Below are 26,701 nucleotides of genomic sequence, written 5' to 3' on the forward strand. Positions count from 1 at the left end.
GAATATAATGGAAATTTAATAGAATAATCATTAATTTTTTTCAAAAATTAGATATATAAAGAAATACGTTTAAGACAAACAATAATAATGTTTTCTATAATGGTTTCATTAAGAAAAACGTTCGTCTTTAACGCTTTATTTGTGGAAATTTTTGGATAAGCCTGAGATTCTTTCATTTCTTTCTTGTTGCTATTATGTTCTTGCTATTTTAAGAAGAATAAAAATGACAAGAATAATAAGGATAAAAAATATTTTATTCGATTTTAATGAGATCCATCGACAGGAATAAGATTTCTAACTATAAATTAATGTGCAGTGAAATAAAATATAATATATAAAATTACAGTCAGATAGAAAAAAAAGATGCGGATTAAGATGGAACAATATATTGACTTTCTGTACATTTGGAAGAAAAAGGAGACTTTTTCTTCCAAAAAGAAGAAAAAAAAATCTCTTTTTTGTTTTTTATTGTTTTTCGCAAATAGATAATAGAATATATTATTGCATGAATACAAAAAACAGACAAAGCATCTCATGGTTGAAGGTGTAAAGTTACATTTAAATCACTTCTACGATTTGTAGAATTTTTTATTCGATCCCAGGAAGGACAAGTGTTTTTCCTCTGTGGACGTCCACGGTGAGAGTACAGTAAACTATTAAAAAATAAGGTCACATTTATGACGAAATATTTACACAAATAACAGAAATAACTAAGTGACATTTCGAGTATAGAGTATAGAGCCGGAGTATAGAGTTTTCAGTATCCTAAAAAAATACTGTAAACTCTATACTCCAGCGATAGTTCACAGGAAAGATTTATTGACGTATTTTCGCCATTTATGAAACTATTTCTTTATAAATGTAAACTTACTTGTTAAAAATTTCATAATCTTAGTATTAAAGAAGTGATGAAGCCAATTTTCTAAACAGAAATTTGATTAAAAAAGAAAAGTCACGTTTAGTTAAATATTTGTAGAAATTCTCTAAAATCTTCAGAATAAAAGACGTAACTCGACGAATGGATAAAACTACTGAACACCAGTCCTGAATTCGTGTATGATCAACGAGCTGATCACGTGGAGTTTTCTTGGTTTTATTCACGTGTTTAATACCCTAAATAAGACCAGTTTCTCATAGAAAAATCCTCTCAGGAGTCTCTTCTCCTTTACAGATCGCTCAAGTGTTGCGTTACTTTATTTCAATCCTTCATCCAATCCAATTTTAATTGCATGTTTTAGATCTGAAACAAACAAATTAAATTAATTAAGTTAAACATGTAAAATTTTAAGTTTTTTTTTTAATGGAAAGCGTGAAGATTTTTTGCATTGATAAACATCATCTCTATTATTGAAATTGCTACTATTTTATTTAAAATCTAAACTTTAATTGTGAAATTTGTTTTATTCATTTAACTAATTAAATTTTTTCAGTTCGACAAAAAAACCAATTGTAAAATGGGCCTATAATTCCCAAAAATCATCACAGAAAGAAGATTCTAGGTGAGAATAAAGATTTTTACGTAAGTACTAAAAATCTTTTATTAAAAGATAAAAAAATAAAATAAAAATTATCTGTTTGTGTAAAGAAAATTCAATTTGTTCTTAAATCCTTCTTTAGTTTATCTCTTTGAAAAACTTTATAAAATACTTTAAATACATTTTTTTAATTTTTTTTTTCAGTGGAAAAGAAATTTTACTTTTATATATTTTAAAAATTTTTAATATAAATTCAGCTTAGAGATTATTTTCGAAGAAAAATGATCTTGGTAACGTTATTAAATTAAAAACAATTTCCAATAATTTAATTTTAAATTTAATAAAAATAGCATAAAAAATCTAGAAAAATTTTACATCTATTATACACTTTTTTGTAAATTGAGGACTAAATGGGGAGAGCAAACGTCCGGTTATAAATATTCATTCGTAATTGTTAGTATGCAAACTTGATTCAAACACTGCCATGCCAACTACTGACTCTTAACATTTTGTCAGCATTATATGTTAAACGTCCAATCTAATACAAATTTCTAAAAGTGAGGATGAAAACATCACATTATGGTATTTTCCTTCTAAATGTTTTATCCTTTTATAAGTGATTTCCTCTGTTGCACAATATGATTGTGCAACAGAGGATTATTACTCTATTGTTCTTCTGTTGCACAAATATTCTTCTGCCCTTTGTGGCACAAACAATAAAGAATTCTCCGCCATATTCAATTCTAACCAGCTTTGGAAAGAGACATAAATTTTGATACACGGTAAATAACAAGAAAAAACACATTATTATCCACATTTATAGGGATATCTAAAACCTTCTTATGATACTTAAGACAAACACTCACTGAAACAGTAAAATCTTTTAAAACAATGATTTTCAGCTGTACGAAACATGGACGAAAACACGCGAACGCCATTATCGTGTGATTGATAGGAATCATGATAAAACACGATAGTGTTGCCAATCTTTTAGTTTTTACACTATTTCGTGTCCTGCTTTTTCCCGTGACCGGAAAAAGCCGGACATGAAATAGTGCAGCTTCCTCTACAGATTGTTACATAATGAAGTTATCTATTTTTCATTATATTATTATTATTTATATTTGATTTCTTTAAAGTAAACACAGGCTGAAAAAATCGCCTTGCACCTTACATATGAAGTTGCGATCTTCCATAAGATAATAAATTCCTCAAAAGGTAGGCTGAAGTAACCTGTAGCTAACCCAATTCTTAAATAACAAGCAACTTTTGCATGTATTTATGTTGAATATTCTAATGGTAAATTTTAATTGTAAATGACTTATTTTAACCTACTTTTTTCCCCGATGAATAAATGTATTCATGCTTATTTAACTTTTTAAAATCAGAATACAATTAAAAATATGTGGAGCCGAATGCCAAAGAATAAGGATGGCTTAAATAAAATACAATAAATACTTTTTTCCCTACATATTTAATGCTGAAATGGAGGATGTCGTGAAATACATTTAGGTATATTGTAGGTATGTAATTTGATGTAATATTATCGAAACAATGTTAATATTATTTATTTTAAAACACTAACGTATAACTACAGTAAAATTGATGGATTATGATTAATTTATATGTAATTTCCGCATCAATTTTCTACTTGCAGAAGAAAGCATTTTTAAAACGCGACTGATTTTGTCAGCTCAATTCATCATATGTAACACATATAGACATATTTCTCACTCTTTACCGTGCCAGAATGGATACATTCGTGTCAAATCTCTACGAATCTCGATCACGATGATCGATTTTATAATCGATCAACTTCTAGTGAACACAAACTTTTCTTGGCGAGTTCTTCAGGAAAATTATAAATTTAATCGCATAAAATGCTTAATTATTTTGTTTTTTCCTTTCTCATCTGTTAAATTAACGATAGCAACAATGAAAACTCATTACGATCACAAATGCCGAAAAAATTTGAATTAATCCAATAAGGCATATAAAATTCTATAGCAATGTTGTTTTAAGAGTAGGAACGTCGAGGGCTTATATGGGCCCGGAGGTAGAGCTAGCCCCATTTGTCATTTATATCTGAATAAATGAAATATGCAAAAATCTATTAATAAAAAGCAATCTTAAAGATTTTATTTTTTGTTAGTAAAAAAATAACATTAATTTATAGGTAGAGGAACTACCCCGGGCCTTAAGTTTTCTCCGAACCTGGGTATTTTTTCCCGGCTTCCGTGAGTTAATTGCATGTAAATGAGTGTTATTCAAATTTTCAATTCAACAGTTTTTAATTAAAAAATATATGCGAGACAAATTCATAAATGAAGACAAAGAAGCAGTTCTTCGATGACATAATGGTTGAACAAACAATGAAATATTGCTACTTGAGATAAACAGATAACACCACGGAAAATTATAATATAGAAAGTGTGTACAATCTAACCATCATCAAATTAAACAGATAATTTATGAATATTATATACTTTTTACGCGAGCGATCTATACACTTCAGCAACTGTAATGGCCACCAGTTGCCAAATGAATAAAACTACTAATATTGGCCCTGAATCTGTGTATAACCAACATGGAGTTTTCCGTGTTTTCTTTATGGGCCAGTTTCCCTTAGAGAGTGCTACCGGGGAAAAACTCCCCTTGGCATATCATCCGTGTGTTGTCTTATTGAGTTTTTGCCGTTTGCCGACTTTCGGGAAGAATAAAGATTTTTCAGGTAAGTCTCAGTCCACATTTGATCCAGATGTAGGAATTGATTTAGCTTAATGTTCATCATAGAATCGGCAAGGATTGGTCCCAGATGTTTTGGCCGATTGTTCGGTAGATCGGCGAGAGGTTCTAACAGAAGGCAGTGGCTCCGGAGGGAAAGAGATCTTCGGATGGTTTTAAAGACACGGAACGAGTCTCTTCGAGAACCAGGAGTTCAACCTAGTTTCTGACTAATCGACTCATTCGATGTCGGAGGAGACAGTCGAGCTTAAGACAGCGGAGACGATCTTTCCCGAGAGTTTGTAGTGCGGGACTCTCCCGGAGGAGGGAAAGTTCTCGGGCGATTCTTCTTGGCGAAGATCTGCCGATTCTTCTTGGCAGTTTGCCAAAGGTATTGTTCGGTATTGCTCCGAAGCGTAAAGGAGATGATGATTTGTCTGAGTCGTCTTCTTGGAGTTTGTTGTCAGTCCCTCGTTTCGTGAGTCCTGCCACTTCGCGGATTGCCGTGGACGACTGTGATTTCCTTGGCATAAGTCTGATTCTCTTCGGTTTCCCCAATTAAGAGATCTTCTTAAATCTCACTCTTCGTGGGTTCCACCAGGTCCACAATGGTGACGGCCGAGTGATAAGGAACGGAGTTTGACATATCAAGAACAGGTAGTCCTTGAATAATTCCCAGGGATTTTCGACCGAATGAATTCGTTTCTGGAGTGGTAAATGAAGCCTTAATCGTCTCAGACATCACGCCATTACCTCGTTATATCCAGAAGTATAACAAGTAGCTACACTTCGATATAAACAAGGAAGATGTTAAATTAGAAGTACAGTACAATTTATTGAATAAATTTATTTTAAATAAAATAGCGTTAAAATATTTTAAAATAAATACAATAAAAAGATTAATTTTTAAAATAAACGACAAATTTCTAAATCATCCACTAGAGTGCACTATTTGTTTTGATTTGAATTTTCGGGATCAACGTGACTTTGGTAATGTGGCTTTTACGACAAAATTCTTATTACAAAGTTATTTAATAGAATTATTTTGTTATTTACAATACAAATTCGGAGAAATCAGACTTTAAGACACTTTTTTCCTCCCTATAAATAAGGTTGTAGAAGAAATAATTTTTATTTATGTAATACAGTAGACCCCCCTATAACACTGTAGATAATTCCGTGTTGTACGAGTCACTTAGATTTTACAAATACGTGTGCCGGGCTGTGAACGGCTCACATATTTGTAAAATCTAAATGACTCGTACAACACGGGATTCATATAACACGGAATTATCTACAGTGTTATAGGGGTCTACTGTATTTCTTACATCATTCTATTATGTAAAAAATATTACTAATTATCCACGTATAATCAAATGAACCGAATTTAATAGTAAGGTGTCATTAAATCTTTTATTATATTTTACTTTCCGGTTGTTAAAGTTAGAGGGAAAGTATTGTAATCGGTGAAATTGTTAATTTAACAAAATTTAAATATGCAAATCATATTGCTAAATAGTAAATTAATATATTTTAAACCTATTCAAAATTTATGGAAATATTAAAACTCTGTACATGGTTATTCTCTCTCTCTCTCTCTCTCTTTTAAAATAAATAATTTTTACGAATTTAAATAATAAAAACAACATTCCTAATTAAATATAGACTATACAATATACTTTACACTCTCCTCACCATTGTTGCAGTTGCAGTTATTCAACCCCATTGCGGGTATTGTAATAAACAAGAACGTATCCCATTACTACCCATCAGTGATCGAGTTTTCCTATCTTAACTTGACTTCTGGTCCAGATTGGATGTTCATCTATAGTTAATTGGGGCTCCTGCCTCTAAGCTCTCCATATCTAGTTTCGATTTACATGTATCTAACTCTATTCTCGAGATTAAGGAAGGACAAACAGACAGACGCATGCCAGCGGGAATTTCTAGATCAGCAATGCAAAAATTGCAATCCAATAAGAAGTGCCATAAAGACTTATAAATTTCCACTGTCGTCTATCGGTCCGTCTGTGTATAGTCTGTCTGTCATTCCTTAATCTCGAGAATGATGTTAGATAAATGAAATTCGAGACGAGATATAGAAACCTTAGCGGCAGTGGGTCTCAAATAGCTATATATGAATTTCCGATCCATATCGGAAGTCACGTTATTTCAATTCAAAAATTTTTACAATGGAGTTAGATAGATAACCGGGCACTACTCCTTTGCTAACGGAAAAGTATGATGTACAGAGGTAAGACATTACTAATTTGAGGTGGAGAGCATATATTTTAAATGAAATAAATTAAAAATAGCTCGAGTCCATGCGTAAATCTCAGAAATTTTCTGAGTGGGGTCCAATTTTCAGATGTTCATTGTGGCTCTGAACGAATCTATGACGGAGATTATAAATTCGGCACGGGCTCGGTACTCTTAGAGCCTCAGGGAAGAAATGTTTAAACCAAATTTTTATCTTTTATTTCGGTTCCATTTGGGCACTTTTAATTGTACCTATCTAGAATTTGGCCAGGGCCACAACTGGGCAACCGGCTGGTGAGAGATTGAACCCAATATATTCGGGATACACTACCTTCCAGAAAAATTCCAGGGGTGATCTACGGATTCGATCCCGGATTCACCAAAGAGGTAGACTAACGTCTTAACCACCTCTGCCATCCGGGCTAGATTTATACAGGGTGTATCAGAATGACGTTTTAAAAATTTCGGGGATTGTAGAAGATGAAATTTTGAACGTTTTGATATAAGGAACCTATAGCCGGAAATTTGAACTANTGTAAATTAATAAATTCAAATCATAAATTATATTTATAAATTATAATTAATTATATCTTAATTATACACTTTACATAATTTAATTATATATTTTTATAATTAAGTTATGAACAAAATTAATAAATTTACATATTATATATTAATATATGATATATATTCTGAAATTCTAATAAGAAATTTAATAGGTTAATAATACGAATCATGTATGATTGACAAGTATGCAAATTTTACAGCTACAGTATATTCTGTATTAAGTTAAATGTATTAAAAAATTATACTATATGAAAAGTTCGTGCGAGTCAATCTGTGAATTCATTCACTAGATAGAGTATTTCATGTTATTTGAATTAACAAATTAACCATGAACAAAATGTTAAAAAAAAATTGTATAAATAAATTAATTAAATTCTACGTATGCTTCTGGTTAAACTAAATTATTTTTCATAATTTATTAAAAAATTAAAACTTTTTCTCAGAATTAGTTTTATTAACAAGTTCGATTTTCTTCTCCACTATTTTATATAAAAGATCTTAGTTTTCTGCCCGTTTTTCGGATGACGAAGTTTGATTGTCTAACTCTAGACTTTACATATTGTAAGATTATGTGAAAGATTTATTCTGTACAATGTACAATACATGATATTTCCTAATTGAAATTCATATGGTTCCCATGAAGCTATAACGCGTTACTGTGTAAACTCATATTAATCACAGTTATTCGATTTTAAATCTAATTTTATACATATAATTTCTATAATATTAGCACCACTGTTATGAAGAAAAATAGAAATTTTGTTATGTAGGCTATAAAAACTTAAATTTAAAATTCAATAAGTTATGATTAATTTATTTCGATAATATATATAAAAATAAGATCGTTTAGTTATTGTGACATCGTCATAATGCTGGGCTACAATTTTTAATCATATTTTAATTTTAAACAAATTGTAGACAAATTCCAACTATTGTCCGCCTGTTTGTCCGTCCTTCCTTAGTCTCGAGAACGGTGTTAGATAGATGTAAGGGGAGACCAAATATGGAAAGATTAGGGGTATCGATTAAAATATATGAACTTCTAGTCTAGACCGGAAGTCACGTAATTTCAATTCAAAAGTTTTTCCGGAACAGAGTTACATAGATGACCGGCATGACTCTGTTGTTATCAGGAAAAGTATGTTGTACAGGGGCAAGACATTACAGTAATAATTTGAGGTGGAGAGCATATATTTTGAATTAAAAATATGATTATAAATTGGATAATTTTGTTTTAAATTTTTCACTTGATTGGGATACTTAACGCATAAAGACTTATCTTGTATTTTATTTGTTCTTTCTCCTCATCTTTACCTTCTAACTTTAGCTTTTTCTAGCTTCTATCTTCAACAGTAAGCAGCTAGCAATTCTCAAATAATCCTCTTATTTTCTCGGAAACATTCCCTTTTAAATTTTACACTGTTTCGACCAATAGCTTCCGGGTATATTTAAGAGTTCTTTTTTTCCTTTTTCAATATATCTTTTTCACAAAACCTATATAAATGAGGATAACCATCGGAGCACGTACAGAATTCCACTCTTTTATCGCTTTCCTTCCTTTCTCATCCTCCTGAAGTGTAATGAGAGGTAAAGTTGCTCTTTCTATTTAGGAAAAAAAATCTTTCTTTATCCTTTTCCTTCTTTTTTCCTCGTTTCTTTTCATATTTTTCATTAAATCTTACATTTTCTACATCGCAAAATAATAAAATGTTACACGTCTGCATGATATTTTGAATTGTAGATTTTTATGAAGTGAATTAATGCGAATTAAACTAAAAATTTTAATTAATTAATAAAATAATAATAACAAATAATCATTGATAATCGATATCGATTTATTTGAGTTTGTTAGAAAAGATATTGCAGTGCAGTAACGGAGCGAGTAAGTATCGACTAACAAATCGATTCTTTTCTTCGGCTCAGCTGTTTTCACTAACTAAAATATGTTAGGAGTTTGATAGGATTAACAGTTTAAAATTTATAAATGTATNTTTTTGTTAGTAAAAAAATAACATTAATTTATAGGTAGAGGAACTACCCCGGGCCTTAAGTTTTCTCCGAACCTGGGTATTTTTTCCCGGCTTCCGTGAGTTAATTGCATGTAAATGAGTGTTATTCAAATTTTCAATTCAACAGTTTTTAATTAAAAAATATATGCGAGACAAATTCATAAATGAAGACAAAGAAGCAGTTCTTCGATGACATAATGGTTGAACAAACAATGAAATATTGGTACTTGAGATAAACAGATAACACCACGGAAAATTATAATATAGAAAGTGTGTACAATCTAACCATCATCAAATTAAACAGATAATTTATGAATATTATATACTTTTTACGCGAGCGATCTATACACTTCAGCAACTGTAATGGCCACCAGTTGCCAAATGAATAAAACTACTAATATTGGCCCTGAATCTGTGTATAACCAACATGGAGTTTTCCGTGTTTTCTTTATGGGCCAGTTTCCCTTAGAGAGTGCTACCGGGGAAAAACTCCCCTTGGCATATCATCCGTGTGTTGTCTTATTGAGTTTTTGCCGTTTGCCGACTTTCGGGAAGAATAAAGATTTTTCAGGTAAGTCTCAGTCCACATTTGATCCAGATGTAGGAATTGATTTAGCTTAATGTTCATCATAGAATCGGCAAGGATTGGTCCCAGATGTTTTGGCCGATTGTTCGGTAGATCGGCGAGAGGTTCTAACAGAAGGCAGTGGCTCCGGAGGGAAAGAGATCTTCGGATGGTTTTAAAGACACGGAACGAGTCTCTTCGAGAACCAGGAGTTCAACCTAGTTTCTGACTAATCGACTCATTCGATGTCGGAGGAGACAGTCGAGCTTAAGACAGCGGAGACGACCTTTCCCGAGAGTTTGTAGTGCGGGACTCTCCCGGAGGAGGGAAAGTTCTCGGGCGATTCTTCTTGGCGAAGATCTGCCGATTCTTCTTGGCAGTTTGCCAAAGGTATTGTTCGGTATTGCTCCGAAGCGTAAAGGAGATGATGATTTGTCTGAGTCGTCTTCTTGGAGTTTGTTGTCAGTCCCTCGTTTCGTGAGTCCTGCCACTTCGCGGATTGCCGTGGACGACTGTGATTTCCTTGGCATAAGTCTGATTCTCTTCGGTTTCCCCAATTAAGAGATCTTCTTAAATCTCACTCTTCGTGGGTTCCACCAGGTCCACAATGGTGACGGCCGAGTGATAAGGAACGGAGTTTGACATATCAAGAACAGGTAGTCCTTGAATAATTCCCAGGGATTTTCGACCGAATGAATTCGTTTCTGGAGTGGTAAATGAAGCCTTAATCGTCTCAGACATCACGCCATTACCTCGTTATATCCAGAAGTATAACAAGTAGCTACACTTCGATATAAACAAGGAAGATGTTAAATTAGAAGTACAGTACAATTTATTGAATAAATTTATTTTAAATAAAATAGCGTTAAAATATTTTAAAATAAATACAATAAAAAGATTAATTTTTAAAATAAAGAGATTATTTTTTATTCGAAGATAAACTTAACTTTATAAATAATGTATCCGAAGCCATATTTATCACTCTATATTTGAATCTTTATGCTATTTATCTTTATGAAATTTATCACTGAAAGAGATAAAAATCGTCGATTTTGCATGGATGACGAGATACGAAGGAAGTTTGTTTGAACAGACTTTCTGACAGCCTGAAAATAGCTCGAGAAACTTTATATTTTAATTTTCTTTATATTTAAATTCATACGCCCACTCTCGTTCATCAAATAGATTTGTGTTTGATTTGGATTTTAAATATTTATGTAAGATAATATGATATAGGAAACGTCAGTTTAATTAAAATAATAAAATTTTATGAGAAAATTTGGATCTATATGGCTTCCTTCATCTCAATTGTGGAACCTTACAATTTGAATAAATTAAGTAGTGTAACTTTTGTTTAAAAAATACAGGAAAGAGATAAAGAAAACATAAAAACGCAGAAGGAAAGTCACTAAATACTGTCGTAATTAGAAGACAAACACGTCCCTTTCACAATGCAAGAACACAAGATCAAGATAGCACAATTGAACTTCTGAGAATCTTCACAATTCGTCCAGGAACAAGCAAGGAAAAGCCTTTAAAAAAAGGTTATTTCTTGCTTGTTCCAGGCAAAGTGCTTTCTGATCATAAAAACTATTACTATAAGCAAGGACGAGTCATTTTAAGGCTCTTCCTTGCTTGAAGTAAGAGCCTTTCAGGTGTTATAATAATAGTGATAAGTTAATGATAGGTTAATAATAATAATAGGAAGAGCCTTAATAAAGGCTCCTCCTCGCTTCTTCTGATGTACAGAAATTTAAATTTAACTTACATTTAAGCTTTCTATTCAGTTATATTACCATTATTCTTACTGGAAATATGTTTAGAAACTGTAACCTAAGTTTAATTTTATTTATTAATTAGAATTCATTATGTAAATTTTACACTGCATTTTATGTGCACATGAATCATTCGTGTATTCAGCTAATGAAAAGCAGCTTGCAGACTGAAGCAATACCTTAACAAATTAAAATCTCTTCTAACGTTTACTTGTATATTAGCAAACCAAACACTCGAAAGGGTCAGAAATTGTAAATGGGATGTCTCCGAATTCGATTCAGCACAAATGACAATCTGACAAAGTGGCCATCATCATACAGTTATCATGTCAAGTGACAATTACAACATGAATATAGTTAAATAGCTCTATAAAATTAATTGCAATTACTGTAAATTATATTAGTAAAAATAAATATTTTGTTTTATAAATTTAAAATAGAACATCGACTTGTTTATGACAATATAACAATAGTTTATCTGACGTAAGCTTAGTCTTATGAGGCCACTTCTATATATATTTATATAGTTTAAAGCTCGTATCACACGTGTTAGATATTAAAATAAGATGTGTAAGATTAATGCGGAGTTTTTCGATTATTAGTCCACAATTTAATGTCTACAAGCATGTAACAGTGCGTGTCTGAGGCCCCTAAAAGCACGATTCCCTAAACAAATATCTAAGTTGCTTACGCCCGACATTAGATATTAAATTATTCTATAATATACACTATAAAAAATTGCAATAAAATTCTCTATTTTTATTGAAAAATTGAAAGAAAAATAAGCATGAACTAAGTACAAATTCATTTAAAGGGGGGAAAAATCCATTTTACAAAATCTCCCAGGACTTTTAATCCATTTAAGTGAATGAAACCATATAAATCTCGACCACAAATAATATAAACTAAAAGTAAATCTTAAAAAGTAAGATTAAATAAAAGAAAATGAAATTTATTATTATTATTTTTTTTATTATTCAAATAAAAAGTCGGAATTATAATAATAATAATAAAAGCCAGTCACGAAATATCTGCGTGTTATAAATATAAATTAGTAATTATCTGCTACAAAATAACGNTCGGGATCAACGTGACTTTGGTAATGTGGCTTTTACGACAAAATTCTTATTACAAAGTTATTTAATAGAATTATTTTGTTATTTACAATACAAATTCGGAGAAATCAGACTTTAAGACACTTTTTTCCTCCCTATAAATAAGGTTGTAGAAGAAATAATTTTTATTTATGTAATACAGTAGACCCCCCTATAACACTGTAGATAATTCCGTGTTGTACGAGTCACTTAGATTTTACAAATACGTGTGCCGGGCTGTGAACGGCTCACATATTTGTAAAATCTAAATGACTCGTACAACACGGGATTCATATAACACGGAATTATCTACAGTGTTATAGGGGTCTACTGTATTTCTTACATCATTCTATTATGTAAAAAATATTACTAATTATCCACGTATAATCAAATGAACCGAATTTAATAGTAAGGTGTCATTAAATCTTTTATTATATTTTACTTTCCGGTTGTTAAAGTTAGAGGGAAAGTATTGTAATCGGTGAAATTGTTAATTTAACAAAATTTAAATATGCAAATCATATTGCTAAATAGTAAATTAATATATTTTAAACCTATTCAAAATTTATGGAAATATTAAAACTCTGTACATGGTTATTCTCTCTCTCTCTCTCTCTCTTTTAAAATAAATAATTTTTACGAATTTAAATAATAAAAACAACATTCCTAATTAAATATAGACTATACAATATACTTTACACTCTCCTCACCATTGTTGCAGTTGCAGTTATTCAACCCCATTGCGGGTATTGTAATAAACAAGAACGTATCCCATTACTACCCATCAGTGATCGAGTTTTCCTATCTTAACTTGACTTCTGGTCCAGATTGGATGTTCATCTATAGTTAATTGGGGCTCCTGCCTCTAAGCTCTCCATATCTAGTTTCGATTTACATGTATCTAACTCTATTCTCGAGATTAAGGAAGGACAAACAGACAGACGCATGCCAGCGGGAATTTCTAGATCTGCAATGCAAAAATTGCAATCCAATAAGAAGTGCCATAAAGACTTATAAATTTCCACTGTCGTCTATCGGTCCGTCTGTGTATAGTCTGTCTGTCATTCCTTAATCTCGAGAATGATGTTAGATAAATGAAATTCGAGACGAGATATAGAAACCTTAGCGGCAGTGGGTCTCAAATAGCTATATATGAATTTCCGATCCATATCGGAAGTCACGTTATTTCAATTCAAAAATTTTTACAATGGAGTTAGATAGATAACCGGGCACTACTCCTTTGCTAACGGAAAAGTATGATGTACAGAGGTAAGACATTACTAATTTGAGGTGGAGAGCATATATTTTAAATGAAATAAATTAAAAATAGCTCGAGTCCATGCGTAAATCTCAGAAATTTTCTGAGTGGGGTCCAATTTTCAGATGCTCATTGTGGCTCTGAACGAATCTATGACGGAGATTATAAATTCGGCACGGGCTCGGTACTCTTAGAGCCTCAGGGAAGAAATGTTTAAACCAAATTTTTATCTTTTATTTCGGTTCCATTTGGGCACTTTTAATTGTACCTATCTAGAATTTGGCCAGGGCCACAACTGGGCAACCGGCTGGTGAGAGATTGAACCCAATATATTCGGGATACACTACCTTCCAGAAAAATTCCAGGGGTGATCTACGGATTCGATCCCGGATTCCCCAAAGAGGTAGACTAACGTCTTAACCACCTCTGCCATCCGGGCTAGATTTATACAGGGTGTATCAGAATGACGTTTTAAAAATTTCGGGGATTGTAGAAGATGAAATTTTGAACGTTTTGATATAAGGAACCTATAGCCGGAAATGTGATATAAAGTTTCTTTAGTTCAAATTTACGGTTCTGATACACCCTGTATAAACGTAATTCAGAAAAAAATCCAGCAACGAGTTGCTTAACTTTTCCGGCAACATTTAAAACTGCGTATGTGGCGCCAGCTGTTAAAATATATTATTATTTAAAAGTTTTTATATTTTTAATTATTATGAAACGGAGAAAAGCTTAATTAATTTTGTGGCGCGAACCCACGGTCAATTACCGAAGATCAGTGTTTTATCCAGTTGGCCACTGATGAGTAGTACCAATTACTGTTAACAAAACTTTTCAATTGAAACATTTACAATTATTTTAAACCCATAAATATTCGCTATTCCAAATAAAATAAAAATACCCGAAAGTTTACAATTAGTTTACAGTTTGATAGTACTGTACACATTTAATCAAATAATTAAAAGACTGGTATTTACAATTCTTAATCTTTAATTCCCTAGCGTTAACTATAATTAAATATAACGAATATTAACTAATTTCTTAAGTTTTAAATTGCATAATTTTTAAGTTAATTTATGTTAATCTTCTTTAATTCTTTTGAAATAAGTATTGTTATAAAGAATTGATTTTACACTACGAAATCATACATACAACGAGCAATTATTTATTGTGACATCGTCACAATGCCGGGCTGCAATTTTTAATCATACTTTTTTTAATTTATTTAATTTAAAATATATGCTCTCCACTTCAAATTAGTAGTGACTTGCCTCTGTACATCATACTTTTCAGTTAGCAATGGAGTCGTGCCCGATCGTCTATCTAACTCCATTCTGAAGAAAATTTTTGAATTAAAATAACTTGACTTCCAGTCCAGACTGGAAGTTCTTGTGTTGTTAATTGGAGTCCCCTTCTCCCAAGCTTTCCATATCTTCATCTATCGAATTCAATTCTTGATATTAAGAAAAGATCCAATAACTCTTGTGTCTTTTGTTGAAAATTTCTGAAATATTGCAAGGAGGTTTGGGTATTAGATGGAAATCTTTCTGGAAATTTTCAAGAAAAACAGACCATTGGTTTAAGAGATATGGCTCCCTTAATATCTTCCGAACCAATCTGATCGCTTAAAGGTAATGGTAGAAATGATTAAGGATAAAAACAAATAAAAAATGCCAAGAAAGTCCAGAAAGAACGTTGCCAACTTTTCCTTCTTTTACGCTATTGACGGAAGCCGAAATTTTGTATACTTATAGTAAAGTTTCCTCGAAAATGCCATAAAAATGCCTTTAGATGTTAATAAAACAAAAATGGCTGCGGATCCATTACTGACTTACAAGAAGGATCAAGTGAAGCACTTACATTATCTTTTAATATTTGAAATGTTTTGCTATGTTTTATTATTTATTTAATATATTAAAGAAGATTTTGTAAATTATTTTTACTGTAAAAAATAATTTTTAAGGAGTAAAGTGAAAGGAGGGAATATTTTATGCCAATGAAAAAAAAAAATGAGGTAAGTAGTGTAAAAACATAAGGAAAAAATTATTTAATAAAAATAAGAAAAATAATTTATATTTAATACATAAAATATATGATATATAATTTAAAATTATTATTTTTTTTCGTGGGGTTGAATTATTAGATAAATGTTTCTCTTAATCAATTTTTCTACATCATTACATTAATGAAAAATCATCTTTGAATCATTTAAGTTCAATCAAATAAATTTCTTCTTGCTCTCCACAATTTTTCTCTCTCCTTTTTTTTTAAATTATTAAATATATATCAATGTAGAAAAATTCTACTATCATTAAATTTAAATGATTTGTTTCAATTTTTGAATNATAATAATAATAAAATGTTAAAAACGAAACGTCAGGCTAATCTACATACCACGTAGGATACGGAGCTTAGTTTTGTTACTAGTGACAGAATCGACAAACCGGTCGATGAGGAAACTACACGCATGCTTCAGTAACAGCATACGTTTCGCCTGAGATTTTCCACTTATTTTTATAAATTTCGAGCTTGTTTGCGTGTCTATCCGTACGAAACAGAAATAACATAAAGTATCCGTTCGTAAGATTCAAATTTTTAAAATAATAACAAAGAAATATAAAATTTTTTAGAAGAGAAAAAATATACACATGTATCGACACCCCTTCGGATATTTGCTAATATTATCGAAATATACAAGAATTTAAAGATATAAACGATCATTTCGGCATGTAAATTATTAAAGAACGAAGTTATAATTACTAAAAGGAAAGATTTTCGGTAGATTTAAGGATATTAAGACGGAGTAATTTGTGAAAATGCGCCGAGAAATCCGCAGGACAGCCATTTTGTCGACGTTAGCGCCCCAGACGGAAGGTGGCAACGTGAATATCTCGGATCCATAACCGATCTGGATGTTTCGAATAATGCTTAATGATTGTTAAGCGGATATACAAACCCATTGCTACTAGAAATCGTCAGAGGTGTGTTGTATCTGTGCCCATTTCTCACTGATGTAACCTCGTGTCGTTTCTTCAACCGTTCGACAAGTAAAATCGAGGTTTAGCTCTAGTTTTATTTGGCATTACCGACGGAGACTTAACTCGGTAAGTACTTTATAGCCAAATTTCCTCAATTTAACGTTTCGCTTAAGGAGAAATCGGCATCTTTTGATATATAACACGTATTATATTTAATGTACGGGATAACAATATGGGATTATCGTCTCGTTATCTAATCGTAATGTAGTAAATAAATAATGTAGACGTTATCTAATTTGATAATACTGGAAATTACACTCTTAAAATTTTAAGTGTAATTTAAAATTACTATATAAAGTGCAAGGATTTAAATCAATTACCATTCGGTCGATAGTTAACCTATATAATATCAATAAATACTTTTGCGATTCTTCTGTAAGTAAGGAAAATTCTATCGAAATATTAATTTTATAATATTAAATATAATATATATCCAGTTTTTAATACTATAAAGCATTAATCTAGTCTATTATAAGGCTGGAAAATTTTTTACTACAACTCCAAAGTTATAAAATAGTAAGCATCATTCACTTACAGAAGAAGAAGAAGATACCCTCTTTGAGAGTGTTTAAATTAATTTAACAATTATAATTTTTAATATATAATATGTAAAATGTATTAATTATAAACGATATAGGCGTTATAATTGAAAGCCGAGAGGTAAATTATATATAATTTCCTTAATATAAGAGAATTCAGGCGGATAATCCCGTTAACCAGATGGAATGCGGTGATTAACGTTTATTAATGAGGATATTTACGCGTTGTTTCGTTGGAAAATAGAGAAAAATATTATTCAAATTCAATTGAAAAAGAAGATTATTTTTTTTTCAATTTTCGATTAATTAATTAATAAAATAATAATAACAAATAATCATTGATAATCGATATCGATTTATTTGAGTTTGTTAGAAAAGATATTGCAGTGCAGTAACGGAGCGAGTAAGTATCGACTAACAAATCGATTCTTTTCTTCGGCTCAGCTGTTTTCACTAACTAAAATATGTTAGGAGTTTGATAGGATTAACAGTTTAAAATTTATAAATGTATTTTATTTTCCTGGTTGAATGTGAATGAGGAGTTTATAGGTTAGTCGAACTTCGCAAGTTCACTACTTCTCCTTCCTGGTTAATGATCGATCGTAATATGAAAAATTGTTTTGGCACGTGACAGGAGAAAATTAATAACTTTTAATGGATTATATTTAAGGATTAAAGGATAGAAAAGATACAAAAAGTAGAAAAGATTACTGGAAAATTGTAAATTGTTACCTTGTGTAAAATATGTAGCATATAGTAAAACAAAGATCTTTCATTTAATATTACAAGACAATTATAAAAAGTAACTTTACATAATTTTATTTGAAAATAATACAATATTTATTTAGGTTAATTAAAGTTATTAATTAATGCGTAAATATTTGTTTTATATTCATAACATGTACTGTACAAGAAGCTGGGTAATGTTATCTTGCCCCTGGTAATGAACTTTCACTGTATAACAACAGGGTATTGCAGGAAATATATATATTTAGGGCATTAATTCAATGAAAATTAAACGTTATTTAAAATATTTTAAAGTAAATTTCAACTTTTAATTTTTATTCTAATTATTTAATACAAAATATTTAGAAAAATAGAANAATAATAAAATGTTACACGTCTGCATGATATTTTGAATTGTAGATTTTTATGAAGTGAATTAATGCGAATTAAACTAAAAATTTTAATTAATTAATAAATTTGAATTTATTGGAAAAAAGAGCAATTATTTATTGTGACTGCATTTTTTTACTTCAATTTAATTTAATTTAAAATATATGCTCTTGATTTTAATAATGTCTTGCCCCTGTACATCATACTTTTCCTATTAACATGTCGGCCTTCCATCTAACTCGTTTCTGTAAGATATTTGTGAATTGAAATAACGTGACTTCTGGTGCAACCTGACGTTTATATTAGATAATTAGGGCCTTCTGCACCTAAAAGTTCTTGTTGGGCTGAAATTCTCAAATTGTACACCCATATTGTCTGTACACCTATACTCCATTGTCTGTATTGTGTGTGTGTGTGTGTGTGTGTCTGTCTTTCATATTAATCTCGAGAAGGGAGTTAGATAGACGAAAATCGAGAACAGATATGGGAAGCTTAGGAGCAGGAGACCTCGATTAATTTTATATAAACTTTTGCTCTGGACCGGAATTCAATTTTTTTAAATTAAAAGATGATTAAAAATTACAGCACGGCATTATGACGATGTCACAATAAATAATTGTTCGTTTATTTTAAAGAAAGCATCATTTACAAAAGTAGATGCTGCAGAGAAAGCTTACTAACAGCATTATTCATTTTATAAGCTGCGATTATTAGAAAAAAGATCACCCCTCTGTACTTTACTAGGTTAAAGTTAAATAGCTTTTAAGTAACTAAACTTATTATGTTTGTTAAGATATGATTGACGTATTTTACAATGAAATTTCGTAAATATATTGACGATAACTAATTTACTTAATTAAATTTAGAAGATAAACATAAGCGTAAAATGAATAAGGCTATCTAAGCTCATATTTAATAAATATACTTAAAATCTGCACAGAAAATATTATAAATTTGAAATATACAAACTTTACTAAATAAATTAATAAAATTTTATGATAGCTTTTAAATATATTTGATTTAAACCAAGCATTTGAATTTTTAATTAAAATATTGTTAGAATTTTAGTAACATTTTAATAACGAAATCCGGCAACAAGTTGCGTAACTTTCCCGGCAACATTTCAAATTGTATGTGAAAGCCATCTGTTATCAGATGTTATTATTAAAAAATAACTTTTATATTATTAATTACAGTATTATAAAAAAGAAAAAATTGCTTAATTTTGAGGGTAAAGATGAGTTTTTAAAATGTTGTAAAGGCCAATAACGAGTGAAATTTTCACCATACTCCGACTACACGCAAGATATGGCACGTGACTTCTCCCTTTCTCTCTCTCCATCCCATTGAATTTTGCACTCCAAAATTTAATAGCATCAATGCCCCTTATATACAAGTCACCATGCCAAATATCGTTTCTTAACCTTTACCCCATTCTGAGATATTAAACGAAATAGACACCAACACATACACAAATCCACACCCCAGAATTATTTTTTTTTTCAGTTTTTTGGGGGTTAAGAGGGTCTAGGAAAAGTGGAGATTTAAGAAATTCTGAAGGGTCAAATATAATACAATTGACACGACTGCAAATAAAGGGTTGCATATGTTTAACTTTACGTTAATTTCGATACATAGAATGTAAGTAATAATCAATCAATTCATTGTAATATATGAAAAATTTGTTTAGAAATTATTTTTATATTAAAATTTTAATTTATAGAGATTATTTTTTATTCGAAGATAAACTTAACTTTATAAATAATGTATCCGAAGCCATATTTATCACTCTATATTTGAATCTTTATGCTATTTATCTTTATGAAATTTATCACTGAAAGAGATAAAAATCGTCGATTTTGCATGGATGACGAGATACGAAGGAAGTTTGTTTGAACAGACTTTCTGACAGCCTGAAAATAGCTCGAGAAACTTTATATTTTAATTTTCTTTATATTTAAATTCATACGCCCACTCTCGTTCATCAAATAGATTTGTGTTTGATTTGGATTTTAAATATTTATGTAAGATAATATGATATAGGAAACGTCAGTTTAATTAAAATAATAAAATTTTATGAGAAAATTTGGATCTATATGGCTTCCTTCATCTCAATTGTGGAACCTTACAATTTGAATAAATTAAGTAGTGTAACTTTTGTTTAAAAAATACAGGAAAGAGATAAAGAAAACATAAAAACGCAGAAGGAAAGTCACTAAATACTGTCGTAATTAGAAGACAAACACGTCCCTTTCACAATGCAAGAACACAAGATCAAGATAGCACAATTGAACTTCTGAGAATCTTCACAATTCGTCCAGGAACAAGCAAGGAAAAGCCTTTAAAAAAAGGTTATTTCTTGCTTGTTCCAGGCAAAGTGCTTTCTGATCATAAAAACTATTACTATAAGCAAGGACGAGTCATTTTAAGGCTCTTCCTTGCTTGAAGTAAGAGCCTTTCAGGTGTTATAATAATAGTGATAAGTTAATGATAGGTTAATAATAATAATAGGAAGAGCCTTAATAAAGGCTCCTCCTCGCTTCTTCTGATGTACAGAAATTTAAATTTAACTTACATTTAAGCTTTCTATTCAGTTATATTACCATTATTCTTACTGGAAATATGTTTAGAAACTGTAACCTAAGTTTAATTTTATTTATTAATTAGAATTCATTATGTAAATTTTACACTGCATTTTATGTGCACATGAATCATTCGTGTATTCAGCTAATGAAAAGCAGCTTGCAGACTGAAGCAATACCTTAACAAATTAAAATCTCTTCTAACGTTTACTTGTATATTAGCAAACCAAACACTCGAAAGGGTCAGAAATTGTAAATGGGATGTCTCCGAATTCGATTCAGCACAAATGACAATCTGACAAAGTGGCCATCATCATACAGTTATCATGTCAAGTGACAATTACAACATGAATATAGTTAAATAGCTCTATAAAATTAATTGCAATTACTGTAAATTATATTAGTAAAAATAAATATTTTGTTTTATAAATTTAAAATAGAACATCGACTTGTTTATGACAATATAACAATAGTTTATCTGACGTAAGCTTAGTCTTATGAGGCCACTTCTATATATATTTATATAGTTTAAAGCTCGTATCACACGTGTTAGATATTAAAATAAGATGTGTAAGATTAATGCGGAGTTTTTCGATTATTAGTCCACAATTTAATGTCTACAAGCATGTAACAGTGCGTGTCTGAGGCCCCTAAAAGCACGATTCCCTAAACAAATATCTAAGTTGCTTACGCCCGACATTAGATATTAAATTATTCTATAATATACACTATAAAAAATTGCAATAAAATTCTCTATTTTTATTGAAAAATTGAAAGAAAAATAAGCATGAACTAAGTACAAATTCATTTAAAGGGGGGGAAAATCCATTTTACAAAATCTCCCAGGACTTTTAATCCATTTAAGTGAATGAAACCATATAAATCTCGACCACAAATAATATAAACTAAAAGTAAATCTTAAAAAGTAAGATTAAATAAAAGAAAATGAAATTTATTATTATTATTTTTTTTATTATTCAAATAAAAAGTCGGAATTATAATAATAATAATAAAAGCCAGTCACGAAATATCTGCGTGTTATAAATATAAATTAGTAATTATCTGCTACAAAATAACGGATATTAATAAATTTATGCATCCAATATTATATGAAAGCTTGCTTCTCTTCGTAACACTGCAACCACAAACTATGTTCTACGTATCTAAAGCGTAGTTTATGATGTAGAAGAGTAGAAACAACTAATTTTTCTTCTCTCTCTCTCTCCTTTAAAAATAAATAAATAAATAATAATATAATAATAATAAAATGTTAAAAACGAAACGTCAGGCTAATCTACATACCACGTAGGATACGGAGCTTAGTTTTGTTACTAGTGACAGAATCGACAAACCGGTCGATGAGGAAACTACACGCATGCTTCAGTAACAGCATACGTTTCGCCTGAGATTTTCCACTTATTTTTATAAATTTCGAGCTTGTTTGCGTGTCTATCCGTACGAAACAGAAATAACATAAAGTATCCGTTCGTAAGATTCAAATTTTTAAAATAATAACAAAGAAATATAAAATTTTTTAGAAGAGAAAAAATATACACATGTATCGACACCCCTTCAGATATTTGCTAATATTATCGAAATATACAAGAATTTAAAGATATAAACGATCATTTCGGCATGTAAATTATTAAAGAACGAAGTTATAATTACTAAAAGGAAAGATTTTCGGTAGATTTAAGGATATTAAGACGGAGTAATTTGTGAAAATGCGCCGAGAAATCCGCAGGACAGCCATTTTGTCGACGTTAGCGCCCCAGACGGAAGGTGGCAACGTGAATATCTCGGATCCATAACCGATCTGGATGTTTCGAATAATGCTTAATGATTGTTAAGCGGATATACAAACCCATTGCTACTAGAAATCGTCAGAGGTGTGTTGTATCTGTGCCCATTTCTCACTGATGTAACCTCGTGTCGTTTCTTCAACCGTTCGACAAGTAAAATCGAGGTTTAGCTCTAGTTTTATTTGGCATTACCGACGGAGACTTAACTCGGTAAGTACTTTATAGCCAAATTTCCTCAATTTAACGTTTCGCTTAAGGAGAAATCGGCATCTTTTGATATATAACACGTATTATATTTAATGTACGGGATAACAATATGGGATTATCGTCTCGTTATCTAATCGTAATGTAGTAAATAAATAATGTAGACGTTATCTAATTTGATAATACTGGAAATTACACTCTTAAAATTTTAAGTGTAATTTAAAATTACTATATAAAGTGCAAGGATTTAAATCAATTACCATTCGGTCGATAGTTAACCTATATAATATCAATAAATACTTTTGCGATTCTTCTGTAAGTAAGGAAAATTCTATCGAAATATTAATTTTATAATATTAAATATAATATATATCCAGTTTTTAATACTATAAAGCATTAATCTAGTCTATTATAAGGCTGGAAAATTTTTTACTACAACTCCAAAGTTATAAAATAGTAAGCATCATTCACTTACAGAAGAAGAAGAAGATACCCTCTTTGAGAGTGTTTAAATTAATTTAACAATTATAATTTTTAATATATAATATGTAAAATGTATTAATTATAAACGATATAGGCGTTATAATTGAAAGCCGAGAGGTAAATTATATATAATTTCCTTAATATAAGAGAATTCAGGCGGATAATCCCGTTAACCAGATGGAATGCGGTGATTAACGTTTATTAATGAGGATATTTACGCGTTGTTTCGTTGGAAAATAGAGAAAAATATTATTCAAATTCAATTGAAAAAGAAGATTATTTTTTTTTCAATTTTCGATTAATTAATTAATAAAATAATAATAACAAATAATCATTGATAATCGATATCGATTTATTTGAGTTTGTTAGAAAAGATATTGCAGTGCAGTAACGGAGCGAGTAAGTATCGACTAACAAATCGATTCTTTTCTTCGGCTCAGCTGTTTTCACTAACTAAAATATGTTAGGAGTTTGATAGGATTAACAGTTTAAAATTTATAAATGTATTTTATTTTCCTGGTTGAATGTGAATGAGGAGTTTATAGGTTAGTCGAACTTCGCAAGTTCACTACTTCTCCTTCCTGGTTAATGATCGATCGTAATATGAAAAATTGTTTTGGCACGTGACAGGAGAAAATTAATAACTTTTAATGGATTATATTTAAGGATTAAAGGATAGAAAAGATACAAAAAGTAGAAAAGATTACTGGAAAATTGTAAATTGTTACCTTGTGTAAAATATGTAGCATATAGTAAAACAAAGATCTTTCATTTAATATTACAAGACAATTATAAAAAGTAACTTTACATAATTTTATTTGAAAATAATACAATATTTATTTAGGTTAATTAAAGTTATTAATTAATGCGTAAATATTTGTTTTATATTCATAACATGTACTGTACAAGAAGCTGGGTAATGTTATCTTGCCCCTGGTAATGAACTTTCACTGTATAACAACAGGGTATTGCAGGAAATATATATATTTAGGGCATTAATTCAATGAAAATTAAANAATTAATGAGTTTCTTAATTAATTGTAAAATTATATAAAATGGATAGAAACATCTGTTTTCTTAATAATTAGCACTGTGAGCCCAGCGCTGCTCAGGCAAAAAATAACAACAGCAAAGATTAAGATTATTGGTTATTTCGTACTTCTAATTTTTCTATTATATTAATTCCTTTCTTAAACTCGAAAACGGAGTTAGATACATGAAAGTCGAGACGAGAAATAGAAATGGTAAGAGAAAGAGCACAAGACTAACTATTGTATATATTAACTTCCGATTTGTACCGTAAGTCACGTTATTTCAATTCAAAAATTTTTTCTCTGAATGGAGTTCGATGCATAACCGGCGCGGTTCTATCGTTAACAGGAAAGTTACGATGTACTGTACAGGAGCAAAAGACTACTAAACTTCACTAGGCAAGTGCTATGTACTGTACTACCTGTCGTAGTGACGCATCCATTTCGCTCTATATCATTTTTGCAGTGATTCAGTGATTATGAATTATATATATATATATTTATTTATTTATTTTTAGTTAATTTTCTAATGGTTGAGTAACTATTAATTATTAGAAATGGCCAACTTATAATTAAGATTATTTTGAAGAAGTTAATTATAAATTTATCCTTTTTAAATAGTTAATATACTTTCGAGGAATTTTAGCGTGGAAAAATATTTATTTACTCCTCTAAAAGAAGAGAAAAGAATTAATTTTCTTAATTAAAAATATTCTCATGAAACTAAACAAATATTTTAAAGTGTTTTAATAACCAAACAATCAAGTTATTCTTTATAATTTTTCTTAATATTTTTCCAGCATCCGAAATTATCTAATGCTCTTTTAATGCATGTAGAGTAATTAGAATTTGGCTGTTAAATCTAATTTTATATTAAATTAATAAACGCATTAATACACTCAATTTAATACAAAATACTTAAATAATACTATTAAAAAAATCAAATTTAAAAGTAGAGCTTTGCTGCAATAGTGTAAAGCTATGCAGAGAAAGTTCATTGTCAGGGGCAATGTCAAACTTTATGGTTGATCGTTTGAATGCACTTTACGATTGTAAAAATACCAGTCTTTTTTTTCATATTAATAGTCGTATTTTCTGGTGGATCCGTGCTTAATAAAATACTATAAATAATTGATATTTTAATCAAATTAAATTACACAAAATATTTATCTTAGATATTAAATTAATCGTTGGATTATCGTAGAGTAGTTAATACTTCGACTGCTTTAGTTGTAAATTCTGCTAAGCAACTATCGTTAAAGTAAATTTTAAAGGTCATACTATTAAAATTACGTACTTATATCATAGCAGCATCGCTCTTCAGCATATTTAATATAACAATATTGATATATTGATAACCTACCAGTTGATATAAATACACACCAATGCAAACATTGTTCGCTTTTGACCTTTAGGAACAAATAAAATATCAACAGACAATTGTTTAACCCAGATATTCGGTTTCTGAGTTACACTTTTGAAGTGGAATTTAATAAACATAAGGGCTTGAATCTTCTACTCTTCAAGGAGTTTCAGGTTAGTTTATTATTAGCTTTAGGTCATATTTTTCTCTCATTAAATGCTTCATCATCTCTCCACTTAAAATGTAAATTTTAATATTTATGATGATTTAATTATATTTATATGGTTAACAATTTGTATACATAAGTTTACTCCTATTTATTTTTCATTAGATATAAAATAGATTTTCTTAAACTTCCTCCTGGCATTTTCGAACAAAGAAATGCCATTTAAAAGTTATTATTCGATGTTAATTTGCGCCTAAAATGACAAATAAATCTTATAAATATGCATGTTTTTTAGAAAGTTTTTTAGTTATTTAATGTTATCAATTCGGCTGTCTGGTTGTCTGTGCTGTTTCTTAATTAATAGAAATGTTATATTATCGATGCTATTTTTTGCAATATTTTATATAAAATAATTATAAAATAGGAAAAAATTGTTGAATTTCGAATGTGAAGATCATTTTTATCTCGATTTTTTGTCAAAATTATAACTTGTTTTTAACATTTTTAAATAAAATTTCTTAATTATAAAGATCAAAACAAAAACTGAGCAGAAAAATGTTAGAAATTTCATGAATTTTAAATAAAATTTTAAAATGGTTGCCAAAAAATTTAATAGATAAAAATTTATCTTTTTTTTATCTATTAAAT

At 29.9% G+C, this 26,701-nt stretch overlaps 1 protein-coding gene across 3 annotated transcripts in view; it reads left to right on the forward strand.

Annotated features, from left to right (window-relative positions):
• The first annotated feature begins 1,491 nt into the window (after positions 1-1,491).
• Positions 1,492-26,701, forward strand: part of LOC111625160 — a 112,408-nt gene continuing 87,198 nt past the window's right edge. The window contains exon 1 of one of the 3 annotated variants that reach the window (XM_023368230.1): positions 1,492-1,519. The gene's annotated coding sequence lies outside the window, so the exon portion shown is untranslated. Of the gene's footprint in view, positions 1,520-12,454; positions 12,474-22,781; positions 23,017-26,701 lie in introns of those variants that run through there. The other 2 variants (XM_023368220.1, XM_023368212.1) reach the window with 2 other exon arrangements.

This window comes from Centruroides sculpturatus, unplaced genomic scaffold (assembly GCF_000671375.1).
Source record: "Centruroides sculpturatus isolate CEXI.00-Female unplaced genomic scaffold, Cexi_2.0 scaffold77, whole genome shotgun sequence".
NCBI classification, from domain to species: Eukaryota; Metazoa; Arthropoda; class Arachnida; order Scorpiones; family Buthidae; genus Centruroides; species Centruroides sculpturatus.